Source organism: Myotis davidii, unplaced genomic scaffold (genome assembly GCF_000327345.1).
Source record: "Myotis davidii unplaced genomic scaffold, ASM32734v1 scaffold107, whole genome shotgun sequence".
In the NCBI taxonomy this organism is placed as follows: domain Eukaryota; kingdom Metazoa; phylum Chordata; class Mammalia; order Chiroptera; family Vespertilionidae; genus Myotis; species Myotis davidii.
In genome coordinates, this window is record NW_006383012.1 from 2,904,748 (window position 1) to 2,914,274 (window position 9,527).

A 9,527-nucleotide genomic window follows, 5' to 3' on the forward strand; every position below is an offset into this window, starting at 1 on the left:
GTGTCCACTACTAAAAGTAGTACAGACAAGGCTGTCAGGTGCAGGTCTTGCAGGTTGTGCAGAGTACATCACCACCACTGTATGGGGGAATTTATTCACAGATTTGTATTTTATTATGGAAGTTTTTTAGCAAATGGCAATAAAGTGCCTTATTCTAACAGTATATTATGTCAAATTTCTGAGAGATGGAAGTAAAGAGTCTTCAGAAAAGATCATTTCTCTCCCCCTTCTAAATTGCACAATGGTACTAGTGGGCTAATGGGAGATTCTGTCTTCATGCAGATTATTAGGGCTCTAGCCTAACAATTCTATTAATAATTGAGTAATATTTCAGTGACATTATAAGCATTTAATATGTTACAGGTACTAATAAAAATTATCTTACTTAGGAAACCTAATTAGAGTCTATAGGTGCTTTATCTGTGACCATTATATTTCATAAGTCATCTAATTTATTGTTTATCATTACTGGTATTATTTATGTAGAGAATTTAACCTACTGGTCTGATCAGGCTTAATCTACAAATAACATTCACATTTGTTGTCAATACCTTTTACTTTTTATGATTTTGTGGACATTACTCTTCAGTAAGTCTAGTTATCTAGCTATCACTTAAAACCTGGTGTCTACCACTAAAGAAAATGTGTATGACTCAATTTATTTTAATATATGTTTTAATAGAACAGTATACTCATGTATAATTTTTCCTCATTTAGTGATTTTCTTACCTCAAAACTCATTTTATCAGAGTTCAGTCTTATAATTGCTAGATAAGAATGTAACAAAATATTTTGTATAATGAATAGTGTCCTTTGATTATATTGTAATTTGCATGTTATAACTTGTTTTTAATAAGCTACACGATAATTTGCAAAGCACACAGTTTATAAAGTGCAGAGAGAAAAACTCTACAAAAAACTACAAAAGTGGTATCTAAAAACATTTAACAATTTTTACCTTTCTCCTATTAAAGAGGAAACTTCCCCTGATGTTTAACAGATTTTGTGGTGTGGTACATACTTAGCTATTTTGAATTACAAAGCTAAAAGGTGTAAATAGCCTTGAAAAAAAATACATTTCTAACCTGAATTGAATTAATGATTATTTTGGCTAGAAATTCTTTTACCTCTTTAGTCATTCTGTAGTAAGGTACTCAGTATAAATAATGTATTTGTAAATGTTTTGCCATTGAGACTTTTAAAAGTTTTTCCAATTTTGCATGTAACTTAAGTTGCCCATGAAATCTGTGCAATATCATTGAACCACAAAAATGTGGAACTAAGCAATGCAATATAATTATATTGTTTATTATTTACAACATTCAAAACTGGTTGTGTTTGTGTGTTTGTTTTTTTTTTAATCTTAGAGGAAGAGATGGGGAGAGAGAAACATCAATTGGTTGCCTCCCATACATGCCCTGACCAGGAATTGAACCTGCCACCTTTTGGTGTACAGGGATGATGCTCCAACCATCTGTGCCACACTGGCCAGGGCTCTTTTTTTTTTTAAAGGGAATACATAAAGAATACTATATAATCAAAGGCTAGTATGCAGATCCACCAAACAGCATAATGACCAGTTGCTATGATGTGCACTGACCACCAGGGGGCAGACACTCAAGCAGGAGTTGCCCCCCTGGTGGTCAGTGCGCTCCCACAGGGGGAGTGCTGCTCGGCCAGAAGCCCCTGAGGGCTTCTGAAGTGCAAGAGGGAGCAGGCCGGGCTGAGGGAACCCCCCTACTTTCCAGCCGCCCCCCCCTCAGTGTACGGATGTCGTGCACCAGGCCTCTAGTATATAATGAAGACTGTCCTATTATGGAAACACTGATTTAGTAGAGGTGATTTCCCAATTCTCAGCCTTCATGAAGAAAATGCTTTTTGTGGTGTTTCGTAACCATTCATAAGGTCCTTTCTGCTGTTTACTATGTCTTGGTAACTAAAAGTGGAAGTTTAATGACTAAACATTATTTGTATTTTTAAGTGTTCATAAGAACAAAAGCTATAAGGGTAAGGAGACCTTTCAAGTTGGAACTATTTAATTGGCTGAAGAAAATTTATCAGGGAAGGTAACATAATTAGTCCTTTGCACAACTTGATTAATTTTCATCTTTACTCTTAAGATCCTTTGATATGTCCTTTTTTTTTTTTTTAAGTTTGAGAAGAATGAGTTGAAGGGAATCAAAACTAGAGATCAAGCAGTCAGGTGGAGAGCCTGATGGAGTAATCTAGGCAAGAGGTAACCATGGCTTTGATTGGGATTGTAGCATTGGGGATGAAAAGAAAGACATTGAAGGGAGCCTTAGAAAGAGGTATTAGTGAGACTTCATGACTGATTGGAAAAGCTGAGTTAGAGAATCAAGGTTACTCCCAAAATTACGGCATAAACATCTGGATGTATGGAAGTTGGCAGCAGGACCAGGTTCTTTTAGTTTGGATGTAAGGAGAGGATGTGTTCTGGTACCTGCAGGACATTAATTGGTGACGCCAAGTAAGCATTTGGATAGTTAAATCCAGTGCTTGGAAGGTTAGGTTGGAAAACATGATCTAGCATATAAATTATAATTGAAGCAAGAATTTTCTAGGGAGAGCAGGTAGAATGGGAAAAGGATAGAATCCCCTAGGATGGAATCCTGATCAACACCAACATTTAACTTTTGGGTACTTAGGGAGGAGCCTGCAGAAATTGAGAAGTTGCTATAAAAGAAGTGGGAAGAAAATAAATAATTAGTAAATAGAACAGCCAATTTTATTAAGTTCAATTCTTCTAACTTCTCAGTATATTCTTCAGTATTTTACTTCCCACACTATTTTTTCTAGGATCTGCACTATACAAAATAGTTGCCACTAACTCGCCACATGTGGCTTTTAAAATTTGGTTACACTAATCACATCAAGTTCTCGGTAACCGTGGTTGGTGACTATTACATTAGTGTAGATACAGAATGTGTCTGTCATCACAAAAGCATGTTGAACAGTGATCCTAGTTTATGGCCACTCTTCTCCACAATTGGTTTTCAGCCCTGAAACAGATGACACGTAAGTGTTCGTTCAGGTTGGGCTGGTGTGCTATCTTATTTCCCTGAAGAATTGGGTGGAGGATGCCAGATAAGGATAGTTATGGGCAGGTCTTCATGGTCTTTCCAATAGACTTATATGATTGATTATATTCTTATTTGAGTCCTATTCTTACTTGAGTCCCTTAAATCTTACCTCTAGAAATGTCACCTGTTTTTCTTTATGAAAAAAAGTTATTGTTTGTTCCTTTCCATATTCTAATTATTTAATCAACTGATTTATGGTGGTCTTTCTCCCTTTTTATTATTTAGCTTTATAAATCTTTTGGAGTAGATTAGATTTGAGATAACTGGTCAAGTCTATACACTTATTTTTAACTCATCTTTGAACAGGACTAGCTTGACTGGTCTAACTGAAGAACTAGATTTCCATGGGTTTAGCCCTGCTAGCAAAAATCAGGCCTAGGAAGAAAATGTCTATATTTGGGAGGGTCATAATTCAAAAATATACACAAGAAAATTCTGACTCAAAAAGAATATCATTAAGTGACTAGATTATTGGCTCTTTAAAGATCTGTTAAGTGATCAGACTATCAGCTCATACTATTGTTTTTTTAATGAGATTTAAAAAACTGATTTCCTTTAAATTACAAACACTATAATATTGAATGAGTTAGCATATCTTATAAATATTACCTTCAAATTGAGCAATGTGTATGTCCAAATCTTTTTAAAGATATCACCTGATTGAATATATGGTTACTTTAAATTTCCCTCTTGAGATTAGAGATAAGAATCTGAATGCCTGAATTTTTTTTAGTTTTTATCAATGACTTTGAAAAACAATTAGAAAACCTAATTTTAATATTATTTATATCTTAGGGAGTTTTGTGTGGTTTTTGTTAATCATTACCCAAGGATATTTTGTACATTGATTTTTAGAGCGGAAAAGTGGAAGGGAGGGGTAGAGAGAGAGAAACATCGATGTGAAAAAGACACATTGATTGCCTCCCGCATGAGCCTGACCAGAGCCAGGGATTGAACCTATAACTCAAGTACATGCCCTTGAACAGGAATCGAACCCATGCCCTTCAGTGTGCAGGCTGATGCTCTAACCATTTAGCACACTGACCAGGGCTATATCTTAGGGAATTTTAATGCACAGTGTTTAAGCATCTAAATGTCCAAATTTGCTGTGGCAGAAGTATTCAGAATGCTTGGAATTAGCCTTTTAGTTTCTGAAGTGTAGGCATACCATGTATGTGAGTACATATTTATGAATATGGGAGATAGTCAAAACATAATGGAGAAAACAAATGAAGTGAACTTGTGTTTTAAGTCAGGCAGGTGATTGATTTGTAAAGAAGTTCCTGGTGTTGATTTTGGAGGATCATTGTTTTTGCTGAATTTTATTTATTATATGCCTTGTAAGTAGCACTACTTAGTATAAAACGTTTATCATATAGCTTGTCAAACACTTGCTATTGAGGTCACAGTCTAATGGATTTCACACATATTTGAGTAATCTTCTAAAAAGTTAAGAATAGCTGATTTCATTCAGAGTTCAATTTTCCTAACCTCCAAACAAAACACCTCCTGTTATTGCTTATTAAGGGCCATCCTGAGGCAATTGAGAATATGGTTGCCTTAAAAAAAAATACTCATAGACTGGTTTATAGAAAATAAAATATTAACATGGAGAGTTAGGGATGAACTGGGTTTAGAATGATTACCATTTTCCATTAAAATGCTTGATGACCTTTTTTACTTTTGTGAACATTAGCTTAGTTGCAAATAAGAAATCTACACGTTTTGGCCTTTGATGTCAACTTCAAAAGAATATTGTATAGTCAAGAATTCTAAGTAACCCCTACCTTATTTAGATTGAAGATGAAAACTAAAAGCAAAATTGTTCTAGCTTTCTGTTTTTGTACAGTAATAACTATCCTGTTACTTCCCCAGGGCATAAGCAGTCTTACTACATCATAGGTGAGATACCTGAGTGATAAGGTTTACTTTTTTCATTTTACATATATACACATACATATGTACTTATACACACTTCATGGAGATTGCATTTCTCCAGCTTTTCTAATACATTTGAATGCCATGTAGTAAATGCCAGCTTTTTAAAATATACAATTCTAAAATATACAAACAAATCTAAGTTGAAGAGTTTGCTTATATCTAAGAACCTGGCAGTTATTTAATAACTTTTATATACTACTAGAGGCCCAGTGCATGAAATTCGTGCACTGTGTGGGTGTCCCTCAGCCCAGCCTGCCCAATTTGAACTTCCGTGATCGTTGTGCCTCTTCTTTGGTAGCTAATAATGTAAGTAACTGCGTGTATCCTTACATATTATGAACTGTTCCAAAACCTTTGATCTCCACCCCCTCCTTTGCTTTTCATACAAAGAGATACCTATTAAAACCCATTAAAGCCATATTTTCCCACTTTCATGTTTTTTTTTCCACTTTCATGTTTTTAATTATTATTTCTCATGCTAATTTATTAATTAGCTGTCAAACTTTAAGTTGGGCAATCTTAGGATCTATTTGCATGTCCGAGGAAAATTCAAATTAATAAAGGAGAAAGTGTTGCCAACTAAAATGCTCTCAATGCATAATGGGCGCCTATTAAATATCAAACACTATGTTATGTATTTTCCATGTATTTGCTCATTTAATCTTCATTTAAGGATGTGCATGAGGTGTGTACAAGTATTTCCCCCATTTCCATATGAGGAAATGGGCCCAGAAAGTTAATACAATGCTTACGTGACAGAAACAGGACCAGAACCCAGGTTGGTTTTGCTCCAAAGCTCTGACTCATGACTTGAATGCCTCCCCAGGCGGGGTTCCCTTTAGGATGGAGGACCTTGAGCTTTGTCATTAACTAAGGAGAATAGAAAAAAAGAAATCATTTCTAGGGAGCCGTGATAGTCAGACCACCGTGTGTGTGTGTGTGTGTGTGTGTTTTGGGAACTCTGTCTCCTTGGTTTCTTTGAGTAAATGTGAAGGGTGATTCACCTTACCTAATCAGATTAATGGGATGTTAGTTCAGGAGTTATTAATGTTGGCGACAATTAATAGGGCCAGTGGATCTGGCTCACCTGTTATGCCTGAGAATATCACTCATCATGACTTTCAAGCTTTGCTTTTCCTTATGCTTCTGAACACAGCAGGCAAGATAACTCACCTGGATTTGGGGGGGAAGGGTTGCGTATTTGTGAGGGCCCGCCTGAAGGCCTGCAGGAGGGGATGGTAGATTCATATGTGTGCACAGTTCTCACATTTCAGTGGAAACACAAACATGTCCTGCGGGGTTGAGCAGCAGCAAAGAGTCAGATGGGAGCCCAAACTTTGTTGGCATCCTGAAGGTAGAGATGATCCTGGCAGACTGCTGACTTCCTGGTCTTGCCCCAGAGGCTCTTGCAGAGACAGAAAACACCAGGCTAATCTTCCAGGCTGGGCAGGATGGGCCAGCACTTCAGAATCTCGTCGATGAAGGTGGTGGCAGGACTTCACTTGTGAGTATAGTATAGTGGGATTGGCCTGGCAGTGATGAGAAATGGATGGTGGTACTTAAGGCAGTTCCCACGACAACACTCTTGCAGTCCATGCTTTGCTTTTAGCTTACATTTGCCTTCAGTGACAGTGTGATTCCAAAAGGGCTCCAGCACAGATACAAGAAAGTGAAGGAATTGAATAATAGCTAAAGGAAGCAATAGATTATTTTCCTAGTGAGTGCCCCCCACCCCCATCCCCATCCTCTGTGTCTGCAATACAGCCACTTGACATATGTTTAGTTCCAGCTGTGCACACGGCATGGACGGCAGTGGGAACATTGTGTTCCCCACCTGCTCATTGTGTTCAGATGGCTGAGGGTGTGTTTAAGGTCTCTCTGTGTGGGTGTGTAGCCTGATTGTGGGTGTACTAGTATGTGTCCAAACTACTGTTTGTGAGGGTTATATCAGCCTAGGAGTCCAAGCTATTAAGGCTTTTTCTTAGTCAAGTCTTAAAATACACACACACACACACACACACACACACACCAAAAAGTAAGCTAGTCAGGTTGTATTTTGGTGTCGTTTTGCCTGACACTTTAATTGCAGATGTAATAGGAGTAGATTCCAGAAATTTATTGTCATCTTTTTAATAAAAAAAGACTTATTTGACCATATTGTTAACTTTCTTTTCATATATTTTTATTGATTTTAGAGAGAGAGGAGGGGAGAGGGATAGAGAGCTAGAAACATTGATCATGTGCCTCCTGCACGCCTCCTACTGGGGATCAAGCCCACAACCTGGGCATGTGTCCTGACCCTGAATTGATCCAGTGATCTCCTGGTTCATGGGTCAATGCTCAACCACTAAGCCACACGAACCAGGAGGAAATTTGATTTTTAAGAAACCTGTTTTGGGTATGCTCTGGGAATACAAAGGTGGTCAGGGTCGCCCTTTTTCCTCACTAGATTATCATACAAATGAACAGATAAGCTAGTGCAATAAGGGTTCACCCAAGCTATGGAAGAAACATTTACAGGCAGCCAGGAGAGGGAGTGGCTGCTCCCACCAAGGGGAGGCTAGCAATCCTGGGGTTGCACAACCAGTTAGTGTAGTGCTTGCTGTCCAGCAGGTTGGCTGTTGGGAAGTGTTGTGTCTGATGCTTCCTCCAATGCAGCAGGATTATATGTGGAATGAAAGAATGCATCCTGTGCTGCCCTAGGAGCCAAGCATGGATGAGGAGCTCAGGGATGCAGGCCGGCTGGTCACTGCTCTCATTCCTGATGGACCTCTTGCAGGTCCCCCTGTCGTGTGGCAGAGGGAGTTAGAGATCTTATTTGGCTTACAATCAGGAAACATGGGGTCCAGGTATTACCCTGCTGCTGATTACTTGGACAGGCTAAGCTAGCCTCTCAGGTACTTGTTTTCCCCATCTGCAAAGGCAAGTAATAATAGCTACATATTAGGGTTGTTTGGGGAATAACATTAAATATCTGGTACATAAACTGCTCAGCATTTTGCCTGACAGGGGTCAGTGCTAATACATAGTATTTATTTTTATTAATGGACCTCTATTTGTGTGCCCAGAGCTGACTCATTCTCAGGCCATCAGAGTCAACCTCCATATTTACAACAGCTCTTAACTGTTCTGCCCAGATCCCTGGAGGACTATGACACCCTCCTAGCTGACCCACCAGGGCACTGATTCTCAATCTGGGGCCCATTCTTCCTAGCTCAGGCTGGCTTGAGAAAAGTCCTCAGGTCATCTGAACCCCCTTCGTGGCCCCCACTGAGACTTGTTGCTTGGGGGCAGTGAGTCTTAAGCAGGGTGCGTGTTCACATTCCTTCCCCACCCCCCACTTTGCTAAAACACACAAACTGCATCCCACTATGACTCATCAGACTTGCATAATGGTGGAGCACTGGTAAGTGTGTGTTACCTTTCCAGGCAATGCTGATAAACAGGCCTGGTTAAGAAGTGATATCTTTGTGGATGTCTCTGCTCAACGCTGTCTCACCAAGCTAGCATAGCACTGAAACGTCTAGGAAAAAGTAATGGTGGCCAGTAGCTTTTCAAAGCTCAGAGATACTGATCCTAGTGTCAAACCAAGGAGGCAGAGTCTTTGGAGATGAGGTAAACGTGTCAAGAGGAGGAACTCGAGGATATAAAGGGACTCTGCATATAGCCCTGGATATGCTGTATACTGGGTGCTTAACAAAAGGAAGTGATGATTTTCATTAATAGTTGTGTATTGGATTAGCTCCTTGAAGGCCTGTATCCATTTTAGGATAAAAAGACTCCAAACCAGGAAATTAAGAAACCAATTGGCTGTTTGGGAAGCATTTAGAAAATGTGATGAGAGGTGTCATGCGCAGGCTAGTAGCAGAGATTTCAAGGAAGAACAATGGTCTCTGTTCCCATTTCCCCTTTTGCTTTTGAAATGAGAAAGGAAAGAGAGTGTGTTAGCAGCTGGTGCAGAGACAGGCAGTGAAGGCCTCTCAATACTCAGCCCTATGTTCTGGGAACAACATGGTGAACCCCAGACTGCCACGGGCTTTGAGTTTTGTCTCCGCATTCATTCTTGACATTTGGGGCTCCTGGTTGCTGTGCTAAGATGAGTGTAAACACGTTTCCAACGGAGCTTCTTGCAAAGTTCTGCTCCTGCCAAGAGACTCAGAGCTGAGTTCTGAGTAAAAGATGGGAAACGATGGGCTCAACAGAAGGGGGAAATTCTGCCTTTTCAGCTTTGAGGTGATCCAGAAAAGGGAATGAGAGAGACTCCTCAGAATTAAGATAGTAAGGAGAGTCCCCCCGCCCAACCCCCCCAAGCAAAGACTGGGAGATAAAGGCACTGCAGTCAGATGAGATATCTGTGAAGTACTTTAGCTAGACTCTGTGACTCTACATCGAGAGCAGCAGCATCAATAACTTTATCAGCAACTTGGGTTCAAGGTGATGCTCAAGGTCCTGAATTAGTCCCGTCTCTCCCCCCCCCCCCCCCAC

General features: G+C 39.5%; 1 long non-coding RNA gene across 1 annotated transcript in view; it reads right to left on the bottom strand.

The window, feature by feature from the left end:
• Positions 1-1,981: 1,981 nt before the first annotated feature.
• LOC107181649 overlaps positions 1,982-9,527 on the bottom strand; it is a 9,147-nt gene continuing 1,601 nt past the window's right edge. Inside the window, exons 2-3 of the long non-coding RNA XR_001512326.1 lie at positions 6,216-6,447; positions 1,982-3,020 (exon numbers count right to left, since the gene is read on the bottom strand). This is a non-coding gene — a long non-coding RNA (uncharacterized LOC107181649). The remainder of the gene's footprint in view (positions 3,021-6,215; positions 6,448-9,527) is intronic.